The following is a 20,696-nucleotide window of genomic DNA, read 5'->3' as shown; positions in this document are numbered from 1 at the left end:
TGCTGGCTGCATGGGAGAAGGGCTCCACACAGGGAAAATGGCAACTGTCCTCACGCCCTCACTTTGAAGTCACATACCTCAATCTGTCTCCCATATGCCTCCGATGCCCCCCAAGTTACTGTCCCTCCACCAGAGCTCAAGGTGAGTCCCTCTGAGTGAAACAGTTTGTGTGTGGGCCATTTAAGAGGAAGCTGATGTGGGGCTGGGGTCTCTCGCTTGCTCCTCTGGGGGGAAGCTTCCAAGGCCAAGATATCCTTCCTGGTTCTCGACCACCACATGGAGGTTTGGGGTCAGCCTGTTTTGAGTCTCCACCCCTCCTACCAGACTCAACGTGGCTTCTTTATATCCTTAGTTATAAAACCTCTGATCAGCCAGACTTCAGATGGTTCTCCAGGTTGATTGTTTTATAATTTAGTTGTAATTTTAATGTGTTCATGGAAGGAAGCAAGCACAGTGTTTATCTACTCCACCATCTTAGATCTCCGAAACAACTATTTTTGTCTATGCATGTTTTCTAGCCTCCTGCTACAATTTCTGTTGCTTCCTCCTTGAATTTCTAATAGTTGTTTTTTTAAAATATTTGGATATTTTGTTGGTTGTAATAAGTTCATGACTGTTAAATCTTCAATGTTGATTTTAGATTTTATCAATTTAACATCACCAACCTCTTGTTAAATGATTCCTGCCTTGAATTATACTGTATTATTAATATTGTCACCTCGCTTTCTCCTTAATTGAGTTTGCCTGAAATGTTTTGGAAGCTTAATTTTTAACTTTACTGCGTAATTCTGCCTGAGGGGCAGTAGATGGTAATGTTTAAGAAGTTGTGCTGTGAGATCAGATTGGGTTTAAATCCCAGTTCTACTATATGTTAGCTGCTCGACCTGGGCGGTTGCTCAGGGATAACAATGTCTCTGATTCATATGGTTGTTGGGAGGATTGGATAAGATAATGCAGTGCAATACATATGGCCAGTATGCAGTAAATGTGAACTATTTTTATTAGATTTCTCTCTTGTAAGTTAAACATAGCTTAATGTTTGCATTTTAGCATGAGAATTTTTATCCTCCAAGAGAATAATTTAAACTGTTTACAATCATTTCATATCTGTTCTGTTTGACCAATTTTCCATTTTATCTTTTTTAATATGTATATTTTTTTCTCCTCTTAACAGTGTTTTCTCTGTCTTTCTGTGTAAATTATAGTTCCTTTGTTTATATCCTTTGTATTAATTTAGAAGTTTAATATCCTCTTTGTAACTTAATTCTCTAATGCATGCTTAAAAATGTGTGACATATACAGTTCCACCCATATTTCTGTAATTGTGAGTTAAAAACAAATCAGTAATTTTTTATTTCTCTTTAGACAACATAGAATCTCACATACTTTTATTTCCCTTGCCATCTTCCTCAACACTTGATAACTCTTTTTTTCTGATGTCTAGTGCTAAACTTAGCTGTCAGTCTGTTTTCCTTACTGGATATTAATACAATATTTTCTTTCTCCTTGAAATTTATTTTGCCAAGATCTTGTTAGTTATGTTTTTTCTTCTCACTAATATTGCCTAGATCACTGATCTCTTTTCAGTTTTTGACTCAAGTTGATACTGTTTTGTTTGGCTTTTTTTGTTTGTTTTAGTTAATTAATTATTTTCCCTATTATGTTTTTGTTACTTTTATTTTTATTACATACCCCTCCCCAGAATACTGCTAATTCTTAGACTCCATTCTTGTCTTATGTATCTACCATTTTCTTTCTCATCATTTTTATCACTTTTTTCTCTACCTTCTTTGTGAGTTTCTCAAATTAGTCCTCATTGCTGATTCTGTTTTCTGCAGTATCAATTCTGTTCTTTTCTCATCCCTGGGAACTTTTAATTTGGTATTTTATTTTGTATTAATTTGCCATATCATCGTAATTCACTCAACTACCTTTGTGTCTCTGTCTTTACCTCATCTTACTTACTACTCTTCTTAAAAACCAAGTCTTCCTGCATCTTTTGAAGGCTACCAAGGATATCTCTGAAAGCATTCTATTTTTTTCTTCAAACTTTCTCTTTCTCCAAGTTTTCAGGGCAATGTTTCTTTTCCTTTTGCTGTGGTATCTCTTCAAAGACCTCATATTTTTGCTTCTTTGGAAGTTTTATTTGGTTTTGCTTCATCATCTTTGACTAGAACCAGGTCTGCACAGACCCGGTATTTGCAAATAGGAATCATGGTTGACCCTCTAGACCAGAAGCACAAGTGGAAAGAAGTGCCACCACTCCAGGTCCATTTGTGAGGTTTTGTAACAGCATGATTTTACCTGCCTGAAGTTGTCTGTTCTTTAGGGCCAACTTCTAGATTTTAGGACAGCAAGATTAAATTATTGCCCAGAGTAGTACCTAAAAGGTCTCTCTTTCCCCCAACGTGTACTACTTCCAACACACTTCCTTTTTTGTCTCTGTTCACAAGGCTTTTCCTGAAGTTTCTAAGTGCTTTTGGGTGCCAGCCTTCCTCTTCTTCCTGTTGTGCTGCATGCTCTGGGTTGCAGTTTCTGACAACATGTTAGAAAACTACAAGGAAGAAGAAGGAGAAGAGAGGACCAGAGGGTGGGGGAGGGGAGGACAGTACAAGGCTCAGGCTCTGGTTCAGAAGCCAAGTCCTCTAACCTGGGAGACCACCGTTTTCCTGTTCAGTGCACCCTAGGCCTGGGAACAGGACGTACGGAGAGTAAATTCTTTATTCCTCTGTTGGGGAGAGATGGTTATTCAGAAGGTGGAGCTCTGAAATTATTCGACGCTCAAATTTGACGTAATTTATAGCACTATTGTCAGTTTTTGTTATTTTGTCTATCTTCATGAGACTTAAGACAGAAGGTTCCATGTTAAGTATTACTAGTCAGCTACCATATTAATAGCCAAACATTTCAATGAAGGGTAATTTTAAGGGCTTTATTCATTCATTCACTCATTCATTCATTTATAGCAACTTCCTCCAATAGGTTGAAAGTTCAGAAAACTGGATTTTTATTTTTTTACTCCCAAGTCAGCACAGGAAGTGTCATCTGAGCTGATCAAGGGCATGTTATTGAGAAGGTTACCTCTGTGGGCAACTGAGGCTCCATCCTGCTGAAGGCCTCTGGGAGACAGACTGTCCTGCAGACATCCCAAGCACAGGCAAGGGAACCAGGGGGATCCCCCCATGATGCCCGTCAGTCCTTGGTGAGGGCTGCTGGGTGGAAGAGAGAGGGGCGAGTTCCTGGGCACCTCTGGCCTGCTGTGCACATGGAGAGAGTAGACGTCAGTGACCAGAGAGTGGCCTTGGACCAATGGTGGAAATGCTGGCAGCTGGATGTCAGGTCAGCTTGCATTGAGGTGGGCTGGTGGAATATACACACATAGGAGGTGACAGGGTCTGTTACAGAGAGAGACACGTGACTATATGCAAAAGTAATAATATTCAGGCAATCATTAATTGAGTGCCTTCCCTGTGTCAAGTACTTTCTATTTATACAGCATCCCTGCAAGGTAGGTAGTATTGCCTGTGTTCTATGGAGAATGAAACTGAGGTTCCGAGAGTGTCCATGCCGTGCCTAAGGTCACAGAGCACAAAGCAGCCTCACCAGTAGGTAAACCCTCTGCCTGCTTCCACAGCCCGATCCTGTGCAGAGCTCCTCATAACAGGATAGGGGTGACAGCCACACCCCACAGCACTGGGACAATCTGTCCAGCTGTAGATAAGTGAAGGAATTGTGGGCATCTTCCTGGAGTCAGACTTGAGACACAAGGAGAATCCTTGGATGTGGAGAAGCAGCTGGAAAAAGAGTGTGGTCAGTGGAGGACCCCCCCAACCCAACACCACCAGTAGGAGCTACATAGATGACATTTTGTAGATGGCAAGAGGCAATTCCAGTGTCTAGGAATTGAGGAGTTTGGGGTCAGCTAGACCGAGGTTCAAATACTGCTTTCCTTCCCATTCGTTTACTCTGCGACCTTGAGCCAGTTATTTCATTTCTCTGAGTCTTAGCATGCTAACCTGTAAAATAGGGATGCTGTTACCTTACAGGGGCTCTTGGACTGGCCCCAAGCCTGATAACCATTCTTAGTGCCCATGGCCCAGCTGAGGTCACCCCCAAACCAGGGCCCAGCTATGGGTGTGGAGGCAGAGTTCCCAGGTCGCGGATCACCGTGGGCTGCGGTGCAGGCGTGGGAGACCACGAACCAGAGCCCAGACTGTTCCAGGCTCAGTCCAGCCTTAGGAATCTTCCTGTGACAGGGCTCATTGGTAATGGCTGCAGGTCTTTGTCTGGAGTCAGGCTGAGGATGTGACAAGGGCCAGGCTCTCTCAGCAAGCTGGACACACGTTTTCTTTCTCTAACAGTCAGACATCTTCCCAGCAGACTGGCACAGTTTTAGCCTCTGGCATCAGCCCAGGCCCCAGGACACTTGTCATATTCAGGAAAGTGAGCTCAAGCTGTATATGTAGAGAGGCTTCTGTGATGGTTCTTACTGTTCTTTTACTCTGGGTGCCTCTGGAAGACCAGAGCGAATGGGGCAGGTGAATGATCACACGCTGTGATTTCAGGGGTACCAGGGAAACTGCTAGAAACCCCCAAATGCTTTTCCCATCCCTCAGTAAGAGATTCATCCATTTGGATCAGTTTTCAGAGCAGTTAAATGTCCCTGTACAAGGAGCCAATAGATAAGGAACCACGTCTCACTTTTGCCTCCTCCTTGCAGTTGTATTACAACACTTCCCTGAGCCTCAATTCCCCAGTCTGTAAAATGGGAATGAATAATGTCTGTCTTCCAGGGTTGTTATCACAAGAAAGTGAGACTTGGTGTGTAAATGGCACCTGGCAGGGGTCCCTGGACACGCCTTCCTTTTCATAGGCATTTGGGTAGATGCTGGAAGTCACCACCAGGTGGCAGCACGAGGCATTGGTTCCTTCACTCCACTCCGAAGGAGGAGGCACTTTACTGACATTTAAGATGAACCCAGGTGGTGGAGAGCGCCCTGGCCCTGCTGGTTAGTGGCTCAAGGCTGGATGGCTTCCTGTCCTGCTTGTGAAGAACAGATGAGTCCTCTATTGGTGGGGTGTGGCACCTACACAGTATGACCCAGTTCCCCCAGGGAAATAGAGAAATGTCAACATCACCCCTGTCCTGAGTCTGCAGTCTGGGGAGGGAGGCAGAAGTGAGTATAGACAGGAAACAGGGGGGAGAAGTGCCTTAACAAATGGGAGCACAGAGGCTGTGGGAGCACGATGAGGGATGCCCAGCCCTGCAAGGGGGGTCAGCAAGGGCTTCAGCGAGGGGGTCCAGCCCGAGGATGTCAGGGACGTTTGGAGGTGGCTAAGATTTCTCAAGGGCTGCCCTTGGTTCTGTGAGCTTGGAGCAGACCCCCTACCTTTTTTGACTACTGACCAGGCTATATATGTTGTTCACACTATTATAATGTCTATCAACTCCCCAACTCTCTCACACTCCACCCCAGAGACGCCTGACCTCCCAACAGACAGTGGGTGAAGCCTCTCCCAGGAACACTTCCATCTCCTCAGCCCTGTCTCCAGCTTTCCAAGTAAGCAAGCCCTTGGATGTACTATGTTGTTTCTTCCTGCCTGGTGACTACAGGTCCTTTTATAAAGGAAAAAACTCTGGGCAAGGAATCTAAGGCCCTTGCAATCAAATTCTCAGCCCTGTCCTTTCACCACCCAGCTGTGACCTTGGGCCCCATTTCCTATTTTGTACAATAAGGTTGACCTAGTAGTTCCTCAGAAAGTTCAGTAACATCTAACACCCATAGATTCCTTCTGATCTAGAACTACCTTGCTGGGTAACCTTGGGAAGGTCACCGGTTTGACATTGTGAAAGGAGGATGTGGATCTTTCTGAGACAAAAGGAAGTAACAAATGTAACAGTGCTTTGGAAATTCTGTGCAACCCCCTGAAGATGTTTACGCTGAGCTCTTGGGGAGCAAGTACAGTGAGATTCGCCACCATGCCCCTCACAGAGCGTGGCCTGGCACCTGGCACCTGGATCCATGAGGGAAAGGGACATTCAGGAAGAGATGAAAACCACTTTCTATCCCCTCAGTTGTCCTGGGGCAGAAGCACCCTTGTTCTGTGGGGCCTCTGAACAGGGCCCGGTCAGGGGGCTGCCTGTAGGAGGTGGGTTTGTTTCCACTCCCAATGAGGAAGCCCTTCAGCCAGGGACCTTTCAAGGTGAACCCAGGTGGTGGCTCCCTGAGAGTGGACTCCTCTGCCGGCAACTGTGAGGGGCTGTTGGTGGTCTAGGCCAGTCCTTTCCAAACCCAGCTGTGTATGACAATCACTGTGTTTAGAAACCGAACCCTGAAGGTCTGTCTTTGAAGCCTTCTGAAGGTGTGGCTTAAAAACATGGTATTTTCGTAAATTGAGGTGCCTTAACAAGAGGTCCACCTGCACAGTTTGGGGGGACCCTCTCACGTCTCATGGGAGCAGCACCCAGACGGCAGGTCCTGCACAGATCGAGCGCTCTGCCCTGTGCCAGCCACCTACCTGGCACCTGGACAAAGTTGTAACTAGCCAGTCTGCTGGGTCCCCAACCCCGTTCCATTCTGAAATACAGCTGGTTAAAGGGAAGGGGGTGGGGAAAGGTGTAAGTCACATACATTTCAAGGAAAGCAGCTTTGAAGTCCTGAGGCCATTATGTTAATGGCATTACTCAATTTCTGGAAGCAATCCTGATTAAATATTCATTGGCTTTGATTATACTGAAATTAGGGCTAAAGCGTGAAGTCAAATTGAGGGGAATAATGGCAGTGTAAATAATACATGGCCTCTAAATTGAAAACACCAGCTTGTGCAGCCCCAGTTCTTCCCCATCCGCCTTGTCACTGTGCCATTTGTTTAGAAGGTGATTAGTCCTACCAGCTGGGGGACCCAGAATTGGAAGGATCTCAGCATCTGTGAGTCTCTGGGGATGTGGGGGTGGGTTGGAGCGGACACCTTGCAATGGGGTTTTCTCCAGGTCTGGGACCTGGAAGCTGGGAATCTTGGTGAAGCCCCATCACAGAGTCCTGTATTGTCTGAGTTATACAGACACCAACTCTGAGGATAACAGAATCTTCAACAGAAAAGAGCAAGTGGGGTGTAGGAGGGGTGCAGCCAGATACAGGTGAGAGTAACCAGGTGAAACCTTACTCAAATGAGTGAGGTAAATTGAGGAATACACAATTGTGGGATGCACTCTATAGAGGGGTGTGCAAGAGGCTGTTGTGGGGATCCAAAGAACTTTCACTGGGTAGAGGGGAGCGTGGTTATTGGGTGTCAGGTGGCGGGGGAAGGGAGAAGTCAGGGAAGTTCCAAGGGAACTGGCTTAATGGCATCTTAGCGTCCTCTGGTCCCCTAACGCCTGGCCCAGGGCCTGGCACAGAGCGGAGGCTGAGGATGTTGGTAGAATAAATAGATGGCCGAGAGCCTAATCATGGCATTAGGGAGGGAGGAGGCAGCCCTTCCTGCTTCCTAGAGAAAAACGGTCCCTCTCGGAAACACGGAACGGCCATCCCAAGAACCCCTGTCACCGCACAGCGGCCCTGTGCCAAGTGCCAAGATTACATGAATCGTCTCGTTTTCTTTCTCCAACAATCTTATAGGAAGGTATGATTATTATTCCCATTTTATGATTAACAAAAGCAGCACTTAAGTTCATTTGTACCCACAGCTCGTTAAAGAAGTTACACACACAGTTAGTAAGTGAAGCTAACATCCGAACCCATGTTTGTTTCTGAGGCCTTTTTTTTTAAAACCAGCTCAGTGGTTCTGTGTCTCCAGTGACAGGTATTTGTATATAGAGCTTCATATTCTCGCTCTCCCCCCGCACCTCCTCCTTCCCTGCCTACCGCTCTTTCCTCGTGGCTTCAGGATTCCTGAGAGAGGCTGGGTGCCTGGCATGTACTCACTCATGTGCCCGGGTCTCGTCACAAGGAGTACTGCCCCTGCTTTAGCAGCTAGTGAATCCTCGGGCCACGAAAGCCTTGCACGTGTGAGCCGCCCCTCCCCAAATCAGAGGCGAAACAAAAATCACCTTTCATTTATGTTTTAATTGAATAGGAGTTCTAGACCTGGGGATTAAAGTAGGTTGGGGACAGAGCAGGTACAAGGGCAGAGCATAAGAGCATCTCATGTGCCCAGGGACTGGGGAAGGCTGGCTAGGTAGGGCTGTGCAGGTCACAGGTGAGTCATAAAGAAAGCAGAGCAAAATCCTGGTGGCCCTGAGGACTTGGTAACCCGCGGACTTGGAAGGGGCTTTCTGTTTTGTGTTGTGGAGTCCATGGCTGATCTATAAAGTAACAGAGAAACGAATTTCACAAGGCTTATTCTCCTTGGCAGTTTCTCAACTGCCAAGTACAGGACTGTTTGATGGGGCTTTACCAAGATTCCCAGCTTCCGGGTCCCAGACGTGGAGAAAACTCTCTGCTGCGATGTATCCCGCTGCCTGAGTGCAAAAGATGAATCGAGTAGAGTGCCACCTTCTGAGAGACACAGGTCCAGGTCCTGATGGTTCAGGTCCAGGTTCCTATGGTTCAAGGAAGTAGCTGACAGCCCCGAAGACAAGTGTGTCTGCATCTCTGCGTGCACACATGCCAGCATGGAAGCTGCTTTTGTGGAGCAGGAGATGGACTCTGTGACAGGAAAGCATGGCAGCCAGGAGTCAAGGACCCTGGTACGGATTCCCAATTCTTCCTCCACTGTGTCGAGCGCCCTGGGCAAGAAGTCTGATCTCTGGGTTAGTCCAGTTTCCTCTCCGTGGAATTGAGGGTGAGGTTGGACTGAATATCTTTTCCATGCGAACAGTTTTCAGATACACTCCTTTTCCCAGCAAATACTCACTGGGCACTTAATAGATGCCCAGTGCTGTCCTGGGCCTCAGAGGGTCAGGCGGCCTGCTGGGGCAGTTAATTAAGAACAGCTAGCTTAGGGCTGGCATTACTACCTTAAGAGAGGAACAAAGACTGGAATATGCAGAGTGTAAGTGCCTCTGCTTCAACAGTGTGAGCTCTGAAGCCACAAGGCCTTGGGTTGCATCCTGCCTGGCTCTTTCTTTCACCAGCTTAGTGACCACAGACAAGTTAATGAGAGTTCTTACCCAATAGGGTTGTTAGAGGATGAAATGAGGTGATCCAGGTAAGGACCTACACCAGCGCCAGGCACACAGCCCTTCCCAATAAGTCTCAGCTGTTATTGGGGTGTTGCGGGCTTCTTACCCAGAGCCTTGCAATCCCCTCCTATCCCATTATCCTGTGCGAGAAGGAAAGATAGGGAAGGAGGAAGAGAGGAAGCCAGTATCTGATGTCTACAACTTGCCGGGCATCATAACATACACCAGCCCATCTGACTTCCCGAATCACCCCATGAGGTATGTGGGACCACCTGTACAGACAAGCCGAGGGTCGCTGAAGCCCTGACCTGCCGAATGTCACAGTCCTCATAGGGTAGAGCCAGGATTTGTATCCAGTTCTGCCTGAACAGAGAGCAGGGTTGTAGCTGTGTTTGCAAATACTATGTTCGTCCTGCTTATGGTTCTGTGGTGGGGCGGGGGGGAGGGGCAACTCAGAGAGAGTGCAGCCCACACTCCCTCTCCCAGTCACCTTCCCACCTCCCACGCTGCTCTCTGTGGGTGACTCGACAGACAGCCTCGGAAAGCTCCCCCAGTGTTACCTTCAGCTCCCAGTGGGAGGCTGGGATGGCAGACTTTCAGTATTCCCCAGCATGCAGCCACCAGTCCTGGTGCTAGAATCTGTCAGTGCCTCTTTAGAGTTCATAACGAGCCCGACTGCTGACTAGGTTCTGTGTGTTTCACTCTTATTGAAATTATCATTCTTTGCCGTCATTTGCTTCTGTGCTGTAGCATCAGGGACTTGGCGATGGGTCTCTCACCCTTTCCCCGTTTCTCTACCACCTCTCTTTTCCCCCACTTAGACTCTTAATGGCAAGAGGTAACAGTCTGATTTTTTAAATCTTTAGAAACAACTTGTTTTGCAATAAAACTTTAGAGGCTTCTAGAAATTCATAAAAGGGAGAAATTGACTCTGATGAGACAAGGGTCAGAGAAAGTTGCCTAAAGGAGGAAAGACCCAGGTTTGGCAGGTGGGGAAGATCAGACCATCTGGAGGATGCAGGCCCAGCAAGAGAGACAGAAAAAGCAACGGCCCACTCGGGGTTCAAAGAGGAAACCCCTCTGCACTTGGCTTCCAGGCAGGGCTGGTATTCTGGAAGGAGCAGCGGGAAACGGAGGCTGGTTTCCAGTGCTAACTCAGCTGTGTGACCCTGGGCAGCGGTCTCCTGCTCTGGGTCTATTTCACAGGGTGACAAGAGGGAGCTTTTTACACCATTGAGTGCTCTGTGAGGTATGAGCATGGTCGTGGCTGTTGGAATGGAGCTGTGTGGAACAAGGGAGCAGGCGACTGAGTGGTCTTCACCCTCAACTTGCGGCTCTCAACTCCAGCTGGGCCAGTCCTCTGTGAGCAGAACATTCTCGGTGTCCTGCCTTTGTGTGTAATGTTACTTCTACCTGTAATACCTTCCGCCTCCTGTCTGCCTCGCCGGAGGCGCTCCCTTTCCAAGACCTCCCTCCTTACAGCCTTCCCGATCCTTCTAATCCTCCACCGTCCAATACTGAGCCGCAGGCCACACGCGGGCACTTAAACTGTGGTCAGCGGACTGACATGTAAAATGCACAACTGAAGATTGAACTTAGTATAAAAAGTAACATAACTACCTCATTAATAAAAATGCTCGTATTGATTACATGCTGAAATGATATTTTAGATACTTGGGTAAAATGAAATATATCATCAAACTGAATCTCACCTGTCACTTACTTTTTTTTTTAATGTGGCTCTTAGAAAATTTAAACATCCCGCATGTGGCTCACATTTGTGGCATGAATTACATTTCTGTTGGTTAGTTCTGGTCTGGCTTTAACCTCTTTGCTCACTCTCCTACCGGAACGGGATAGATTTCAACTCTTGAAAATGTTGAAATGATACACTACTGTTTATTGTGCTCTTATTGTATGTGTATAGAGTGGTTTCTTATATGTGATTTGCCACTAACTGTGTGACCCTCAGCGAAAGCCAGGCCCTTTCTGGCAGATTTATCACCTGGAAAAATAGGGCTTGAACTCATTGGTCTCTAATGGTCCTTCTTTCTCTGACATCAGAAGACTTATTAATGAATCCTGACCTTTCCCATCTTTTAATGTGAAAACTTGGGACAGTCACCCCTTCTGTGCACCATTTTTGCATCTGTTATGTAAATGAGCTGAGACCCTCTGTGCACCCCCACCCCTTACATCAAAGTGGTTCTGGGGATCAAAGATGGCCGGGGCCCAGGTGGGCTCTGACCTGCTCCATTCATTCAATAGGCATGAAGTCATTCATTTAGCAAACACTCTTTGAGCACCAGGCCTGGAACAAGAGCTGGCTCCACGACACACGATAGACCCACTGCGTCCCGTGCCCTGGAGGTGCTGACAGTAAATGGGGGCAGCCTAAGTGACAGCAGAGGTGTAACTGCAGCCCATGCAGCCCCAGAGGGTGGGAGGAGCCTTGGGGCTGCCAGACCAGGTGTTACCTCTCCTCCACAACAGGAATGATCGTCACAATAGAAACATCTGATGAGATCCCCCCCCTACCCCCCGCAAATCACAGATAGCCTGATCCCAACACACGTGGTAGCTGTAGGATGAAGAAAACAATTTATTCCCAAGGTATAATGGATTCTCTTCATCAGGTAGGTATGCCCATTTCCTGGCCACCCTCTTCTTTGGAGATTGCCTCAGTCCTAGTACCTGAGAGGTGTTTATTAGAAGAAGGGAAAAAAGAGGAAGGAAGGGAGGGGGAGGGAAGAAGGAAGGAAGGAAACGAGGTGTCACTCGGGATTCAGGTGACTAGGATGGGCTTCCCAGATGTGGCCTCCTTCTCGCTCAGCCGTGTATTGCAGCTGTCGGGGCCTTTTCCTGTACAGGACACTGCCAGTCCCTGTACAAGGATTCCAGACCAGGTGCAGGAGTCCCATGTTTCTGAGTGGGGCTCCTCCCTTGATGTCATAGAGCCCAGTGCATTCTGCATGTCCACTGCCTGAGAGGACAAAGCCGGGCCTGAGACTCAAAAGCAGAAACTTCATCCTGACCCCAGTGCCCCCCATTCCTGCCCCCTTTCTCCCACAGACACCCAGACTCTCCTCTCTGTGTCTCCACCCCTTAACAATAGCACCGTGATACCTGTAGCATCTCTTACTTGGATCTCTAATGCTCTTCTTGGACCTGCAGGGTCTCTTGGATCAGATCATTCCCCACCCTGGGGACCACCTTTCTCCCTGTTGGTCCAAAGCAGAGATGGTTTCCTTAATCCCAGAATGCTTTTTGTGTCATCTTCAGTTTAAAGTGAGTGTTAGCAGCTGCTCAGCAATGTCTGGTCTCTCCTGCAGTGTAAGCAAAGGGGACAGGTGTTGTCTTCTAATATCGAGGGAATCTGGGTCCCTGAAGGCCAGGGGCTCCTTAACATCACAGTGTTTGAATGAATGGAAGTAAAATGAAGGAATGAAACAGGACTGTAGCTAAGCCTTGCAGACATGCAGGGCATGGAAAAGTAGAGCTTAGGAAGGCACTCTGGGCCCAGGGTGGTGAATGCAGGCTGGATGCAGGGACAAGGTCATGGGGAAGCAAGAGGGACAGGAGGCGGGGAAGTTTAGGTGGGCCTGAGAGTAGAGAGAAGCCCGTGGACATACATCAGTAGGACTATCCTGGTGAGGTGGGGTGAGGGGTCCTCATCTCCATCGTCTTTTCTATGCATGTGGACTTCCTCTGGACTCTGAGCCACTCTCTGAGTGCACTGATGAATATCTCCCGCTCCCTTCCTTCTTCCTTCCTCCTACAAACCTTTATTCTGTACCTGCTGGTCTAGGTTTTGGGGATAGAGCAGTGGACAAAATGGCAAAGTTGCTATCTTTATGAAGCCTATATTCTAGTGGGGGTGGGGAATAAATATATACACATCGGGGGTGATAAGTGCTATGGAGGAAAAGACAGACAGGAAATCGGTGAAAGAGAAGGCTGCTGCTCTGTAGCAGGTGACAAGGGAAGGCTCCTCTGTGAGGTGACACTTGAGCAGAGACCTCAGGGAAACCTGTCAGCCATGGCAGGGGGGTCAGCAGGAGCAGGACACCACGGTAGGGAGCGTTGCCTTCAGGTGCTGGGCGAGGGCCTGCCACAGACCGTACCCCACCGACTTCCATCATCAGAAACTCTTTGTGAGGACAAAGGCAGCAGATAGCATTAGTGCCCCTGTTTCACATGAGGACAGTGGGGCTCAGAGGTGAAGAAACAGACACAAGGTCACATAGCCACTAATTGGCAGATCTGGGTTTCAAACCGCAATGTGTGGATTTTTTCCATGACAGCCTGACCACCCCTGTCTGAGGTCACAGGACCAGACCAGAGAATTTCAGTTGCGTGGGCAGCCTCTCCCCACTGCTTCCCCCATCCAGGCTGGGGTGCTGTCAGCACAGGCCTGGGCCTGCCGCGCAGACTCATCAGCTGCTGACAGGGGCGCCTCCAGGCCCTGTCTCCTCCACCTCTCCTCCCCATTAAGCAACACGGCTCCATCCCAAGCCTGACAGTCTCTGGACACCCGTTTAAGTTTTTAATTGAAGCCAATTGTTTGGCAGCTCCCCTGGCCTTTCCTTTCCCTCATGCCCTCTCCTCCCTCCTGCCTTCCCTCCCTCCCTCCTTCCTTCCCTGTTGTTCTCTGTGCCTTTGGTGCATGTCTCTCACCTTCTCTATATCCGTCTGCTTCTCTGCCTTGGCTCCATCTGTCTGTGTGTCTGTCTCTGTCTCTCTAGGGGTCTCTCAGCCTCTCTCAGTCCATCACCTGACCCCCTCCCTGACCTGCCTCCATGACCTCCGTTCCCCTGCCCCTTCTGTGTTTGTGCCCCCGTGAGTTGCTAACACTGTCTTGCCCCCATCCCCCAGTATTGCTTAATGCTGACATGAGAGCCATGCCTAGTACACACTCACACACACACACACACACACACACACACACACACACACGGGCCTGCCAGCCAAAGGCAGGTAAGGGGCTATCCTCCATCCTTGTGGAAGGCTTTCCATGATCACACAGGGCAAAGTCACTCAGGATGGCCTTGGAGCAGAACCTGAGTCCTGACTAGGCCCTCAGAATTGGAGTCCCTTGTTGCATGGCTTGATGAGGACACTGAGGCTTGCAAAGGGAAGGTGGCTCCACCAAGGTCAAGCATGCACTCAGTGGCAGAGCTGAGGGTCTTTAGAGGCCACGCCCAGCAGATGGTGCATCCCTGCCAGTCCCCACCCTCCTCAGCGCTCCATGGGGGCTCCCTGCACAGCCGGGAGCAAATCCTGTTGGTTCTCCACTCCTGGTGATACTAGGAGGTTAACCGGCCTGCCCATGGGAGCCCTCTGCACCCTGTTCTGACAAGCCGGCTGAGAGGGTGGGTTCTGGAGGCCTGGACTCCTGCTGCGTCACAGGCAGGAGTGCCCTGCTGAGAGGTTTTCTCCTCTCCTCTCCTTTTGAAGAAGAAAAAAGTGAGGTGCAAAGAATCAATTATAGTCACACAAGATAATGAAAACACCTCCTTAAGGTTTTCAGGGCTCCACAGTTTATAACACGACAATGTACTAGGTCCATGGACTTTCTTTTTCTTGCTTTAAAATTTAAAAAAATTAGTTTCTAATACTTACGCATAAGGGATTTCGTATAAACATCAAGATCCCTAGCATCTCTTGTAAAATTCTCCGAAAGGCTCACAGAACTCAGGGCCTAAGTCCTACATAGCAACGGCTGACAGTTGCTCAGAGGGCTCAGCGTGCCACAGTCCCCCCACAGCCCATTCTCTCACATATGTCTGCTTCAATTATGTATGAGCCTGCCCAGCCTCCGTAGGCATTTGTATTCAGGACTCATTTACAGTGTCCTCACATACACTGGGAGTGAAAGCAGGATGGAAACCAGGCCCCCTGAGCCCATGCTTTCTACCACGCCGTTTCTCCTTCCACAGAGAACATTCGGAAGGACGTCTAGCCCGATTCCACCCCAGTTAGATTTCCTGTAGTTGAATACTGAGACAGTTTGTGTTAGATTCTCTCTCTCCCTTATTTTTAATTGATAAATCCCCAAAGTTCCTTTTCTGATAAGTGTTGTTTTATAAAGAAAAACAAATCTGTATTCTTGAATTACTAACTCTCTTATGTGGTGGCCTTTCGGCCACCATCTGTAAGCTAAGATGAATGCCACCCTTTCACAGTGTTAGGCGTAAGTGGTGGTTGAATTAAGGTACTACCCCCCCGCTTCCTCCAGGCCCAGTGGTAGCCAAATAAGCAGGGTCCTTCCCTGAACTCTAACTCGATCTTCATGTGATCAGTGACTTTATATTACAAACCAAAATGAGGGGAAAGCTGAGTCTAGTGTCCGAGTCGAAGATCAGCCCTGGTGTCCGCTGAGCCTGATGAGGACAGAACTCAGGGGGCCGCTGTGGCTGTGGCTGTGGACAGGGGCGTGTTTCCATTCTTTTTTTGCTTTTGCCTTCCTGTCCTCTTCTCTCCCTCCTGCTTTGGACTATTCAGTCGTATCATAGGCATCCTGGCAGATCTCCTCTTGACCGTATCCGGGACCTCACAGACTTGGCATAACAGCGGGAGCCAACCCCATTAAGGACCCCGGTGAGGTTCAAGAACGCTTTGCAGCAATCAACACAGCTGGACACAATCCATGAGTCTTCCCGCTGCAGTCACAGTGGCAATCCTTTGGCCGGGGAGGAAAATGTCCCCCACCTCTTCCTAACCCCTTTCAGGGTATCGAGACAGGGTTCTCAGAACTGCCCAAGTGGCCTCAGTAGTCAGACTCTCAGTGCCTCTAGAGCCAGAGAAATGATTTTTCTCTGGGCACCTTTTCTGAGGCATTATTAGAACGTCATATGACTGCCAATGAATGAGTGCTTCCTTATTTGATTTTCAAAATGTTTCCTCAAAACTAAATGGATGGCCCAACCCGTCTTCCCCATTCATTCCCTGCCACGCCCCATATAGCAAAGCAGAAAGTAATTGCATCCAGTGTGTGGTTTTGCTGGATCAGCAGTTGACGGGTCTGTAATCACAGAGCTAATGCTCCGTGGCTCGTCAATAAGCTCCAACCTCACTTCCTGACCAGTGGTTCAAGTCCTGACAACTTAATGTTTTCACCTGTTAATAAAGCCCAGTGCCCTAGAATTGGAAGAGCCTCAAGGACAGCAAGTCCAGCCCTCCACTGAGACCCCTCTGTGAGCCCCAGCCTTGCACACAGTCTCCCCTGGTGAATGTTGCTGCAAAGAGATTTTTTTTTTTAACATCCTTTCTGTTATGCTCTTTGCCTCAGCCCAAATACTTTCCCTTGGCCTGGTTCTAAGTCAAGTTGAATGGTGGGGAGGAGCTGAGGGTCAACTGTTTTAAAAGGAGACCCTGTGCAGGGACGGTGTGTGTGGAGTGGCCGGAGGCTACATCTGGGTCTGCGAGTAACCCCAACTAAAAGCTGAGTGAGCTGGTGCTCAGGTCCTCTGTGTTAGGTTTTCAGAGGGCACGATGCCTGTATCAGAAAGGGATTCTGATGGGAGAAGTGGGGTTTCTCATTCACTGGAGCAAATCCTCTGGCACTACCTTCACCTGATGCCATTGGGAACACAATGTAAAACTTCTTGAATTGGATGAGCACATGGGGTCACTTGGGACTTGGTGGATGCTTGAACAGAAAGTGTTAGCATCTTCCATCATAGCCATCCCCATCCCGGTTTCATAGGCAGGCCACTGACATTGAGTGATGTAGCCACAGTTTCACTAAAATGGCAGAGCTGGGACTTGGACCCGGAGCCCATGTGTCTAAACCCACTCACTGCTCTTTCCAGTTTGTACTTCAGATCTCGGTTTAAAAGCAAATCTTGGGAAGACGACGTCCACTTTGCGTGGACACAATTGCTCCTCCCACTTGTAAAGTGTTTACACTTTCTCAAACCTTGTCACACATGTTATCTTGCTGGCCTCCCAGCACCTCCGCTAAATGAGGTAGACAAGGGTTGTAATCCCCATTTCCTATGTGATAAAATTGAGGTTCAGAGGGATTACAGGCTGGTCCAACTTGTACAGCTGAACAGGAAAGGGAGATACCATGTATCATGCCAGACATGTTATACTTATATCTTCTCCTCTGAGACACACCTATGTTAACAACCTGTGAGCCAAACATGCTATTTTATCCTCATTCATAGATGAGAAAACAGGGAATCTTTTCCCAAAGAGCCAGGGGAAGGAGCCAGTACCAAAGACCCTCTGCCTTCAAATCCCACATTTCGGGGGCTTACACAACAGAAAGTTCTTTTCTCACTGCTCTGGACTCCAGACTTCAAGGGGGTGGCAAGGTTGTTTTTCCAAGGCCTCTCTCCTTGGCTTGGAAATGGCCGTCTTCTCCCTGTGTCTTCCTATGGTCTTCTCTCTGTGCATGTCTGTGTCCCAGTCTCCTCTTCTTATAAGGACACCAGCCATATTGGATTAGGGCTCAGTTATATGACCTCATTTTTACCTTAATCCTCTCTTTTAAAATCCTATGTGCAAATACAGCCACATTCTGAGGTACTGGGAGTTAGGATTTCAACATGAGTTTTAGAGGGCACAATTCAGCTCATAACTGCACTCTTCACCCAGCTCTTCTGACCACTAATTCCTCCCTCGGCCCCCCAGTTAATCCTACCTCTTGGCAGATTAGCTGGGAGGGAACTCACTTCTCAAGGCCTTGCTCTAACAGGAGAGCCCCTGCCCCTGAGCCTACTGTTTGGGGGTTATCAAGGGCCCTGGCAGGAACCCCAGAAGTTGGGAGTGGAAACTGGAAGATAGGTTGTCAGCCTGGGCTGATTCCATCGAGGACAGGTCACCTCTACCCTGGGGCACTGGCTCTTTGGTGGGAGCAGGACCCCCACAATGCCCCCTGGTGGGCAGGAGCCTGTGAGTCTGATGTTTAATGATTGTGAGCCAAAAGCTATACAGAACAGGAAGAGGGACTTGAGGCACCTTTGGGGACACTGGTTTGGAGGGCAGCAGCCTTCTCACACCTCAAGAACGGGACTTCACGCACACTGCACACCTCCTAGGTGTCAGCACTGGCTATACACCTGGCACACTCATCTTATCTCCTCCTCAAATACAGTGTACCCGTGAGATGCAAGGGTTCCCCTCGCCGTTGTACAGATGTGGAAATGGAAACTCAGAGAAGGGCTGTGATTTGCCTCAGGCCAGACAGTATTCCAGGGGCTCTAGTAAGCAAAGCATCAGTACTCTAAGACACTAGTTGAAAAAATATAGCTTCCAGGCCTTTTGCTAGAGTTTCTCATTCCGAGTGGGGCCCAGGAACCTGTCGCTGTAACAAGTACACCAGGTGCGTCTTACTCATGCAAGTTTGGGAGTCAGTGGGCTGAAGATCAGTACCCCTCTCCTCATTCCCCCAAGCAGGAGTGGCGGCTGACTCCTGGGAAACTTCCGTCCCCGCTTGCATTCTTGCCCTTTGCTCAAAGTCAGTCTCCTTTCCCAGCTGGTAACTTGTCTCACATCAATATTTCAGAGGCTTAGCTGCCAAAACCCCAGTGCCGCCTTGCCAAGGCTCTGAGTTAAGTGGTTGCGCCTGCTCAGGGGGGGACCTCTACCCTCTGCTCCCCACAAAGTAGACTCACCTTCCAGCTACTGCCCCTGAAATTCCACCTGGTGTTTCTAACTTCCTGGAGCTGAGCTGCTGCCTTCCCAGACAGGGTGGTTGAGTGATTGCGCTGAGGGCTGTTTTGTTGTATGTTCTTGTGTACAAGGTCAGCTTCTAGCAATTACTTTTTTCTGTTCGCTGGGAATTGCTCTCATCTGTGGACCTATACCACAAGAAACACAATACATCCCAGAAAAGTCAGACAAACGCATGAACAAAAAGCTCTGTCCTGAGGTGGGCTCAGCTCGCGCGGTAGCAGACACCATCTTACCGATCCCCTTTCAGCCCTCGGAATGGTGGTGCATGTTAATTAGAAATCCAGAGTCCTAGATCAAGGGAAATGACTTTGTGTTTCAATTTAATTTGTTCTCATTTTTTGACAGGGTCAAAGTTCAACTTCCCAGTTTGAATCTGAAAGCAAATTATAGCTGTGTCATTTTTATATTGATGTGTCCAGTCTAAAGATCCTTGGCAAACGTTTTCTTCTGGGAATTGGTGTGGTTCATAGTTTCTCTCAATTTGTTTAGCAAACACTGGCTACAGCCTTACGATGGGGCAAGGACTGTGTGTGTTGCAGGGCTGAACAGAAAACTGGAGTGATGAAGGCACAGGGAAGTGTGGCACACAGGAGGGTAACCGTGAGCCAGGGACACATGGGGTCCTCTGGCTGGAGAGATGGGGGGCTGGTGGAGAGGGAGCTTAGTGAAGGAGAGATGGATGAGCTGGGCTTTGGGAGACAGAAGAGCGACCACAGCAGCCCCCTCACTGATGGCTCAAACTGTGACAGCGCTCCCTCTGTCCCACCCCTGCCACCTGCTTTAATGCTCACTCTACCTCTGGAGTAAGTAGCAGAAGAACTCAATGCTTTATCACCCTGGCACTCGAGGATCAAATCCTGTCCATCCACTGGCTAATGTGTGACCTGGAGCAAGTGGTTTAACCTCTCTGATTCTTAGTCTCCTGCTCTGTGAAATGGGGTAACAGGAATTATCCCACAGGGTGGTTGTGAGAATTAAAGGAAATCGCCCACATGGTGATGGAAGAGCTGGGATAGGAGGGAAGATGGAGGAGATGAGTATGATCAGATTCCACAGCTGCAGCCACCCGGGGAGGTCACCCCACTGTGGCACTGAGCAGGCCCTCCAAAGCTGCCCTCTGCCTCACACCCAGAAAAGACTCAAAAACCTATTCGTTTCGATGATTTTCACACAGCTAGTGTCGTCACAACTGGGACTTGAACCCAGGCCTGCCTGACTCAAAGACCCTTGATCTTAACCGCAACCTATTGCCAAGATGTCACAGTAACCGAAAGGGCCAGTATCTAAGTACAGGTCTGTTCACTCACATCCTTTCCACTATCTGCAAAAACAGATTTCCCTGGAATCAGAAGCCCACCTCTAACACGTCTGGCTTGACCATCCTGACTGTGTCCAGGGTCTCCTCTGGGCTCCCGTCCTGTCTTCGCTCAGTCACACAGGGGTCACTCAGCGCTCTCACTCCCTGCTTCCATGTCTTTCTCCCCCACTAAGCTCCTGAGAGCAGCATTTAAACAAAAGTTGGGAAATCACCCCTTGTTAGAATATTTCTCAAACACAAATCTTCCACTTAACACTGGCAAGTAGGAGATGTGTGTTAATAAACCATGGTGCTGGCAGTTTTAAAACATTAATGATTTCTAGAATTGAAAATGCAAATAGCTGCCTGGAACTCTTCTACTTGGCATTAAAGAGAAGGGCTTTAAAGGACACCGTGGGAAACTCAGGATTGGAGAATGAGGCTTTGCTAGAAGACACGAAGGCAAACAAACATTTACCACCTTGTTATTGCCACATTAGCACCATTAAAAAAAGCAAGCCTCGGAGCAGCCAGTTAGCTCAGTTGGTTAGAGCTGTGCTCTTAACAACAAGGTTGTGGTTCGATCCCCAC

The 20,696-nt window shown here is 48.5% G+C and overlaps 1 protein-coding gene and 1 long non-coding RNA gene across 9 annotated transcripts in view; one reads left to right on the top strand and one right to left on the bottom strand.

The window, feature by feature from the left end:
• Positions 1-20,696, top strand: part of AGBL4 (AGBL carboxypeptidase 4) — a 1,099,729-nt gene that overhangs the window by 911,606 nt on the left and 167,427 nt on the right. The window lies entirely within an intron of this gene.
• On the bottom strand, positions 11,687-20,298 carry LOC109433952 (uncharacterized). 2 transcript variants are annotated; one of them, XR_012497727.1, is made up of 4 exons: positions 20,166-20,298; positions 18,748-18,933; positions 12,248-12,447; positions 11,687-12,104 (listed from the first exon to the last, which is right to left on the bottom strand). It is a non-coding gene; the product is annotated as an uncharacterized LOC109433952 (long non-coding RNA). The 2 variants fall into 2 exon arrangements; XR_012497726.1 differs by having other exon boundaries at positions 12,264-12,447.

The sequence above is a fragment of the Rhinolophus sinicus genome, linkage group LG06, assembly GCF_036562045.2.
Source record: "Rhinolophus sinicus isolate RSC01 linkage group LG06, ASM3656204v1, whole genome shotgun sequence".
Taxonomy (NCBI): Eukaryota; Metazoa; Chordata; class Mammalia; order Chiroptera; family Rhinolophidae; genus Rhinolophus; species Rhinolophus sinicus.
The sequence above is the reverse complement of the archived record's forward strand: the minus strand, read 5'-3'. Positions and strand labels throughout refer to the sequence as shown.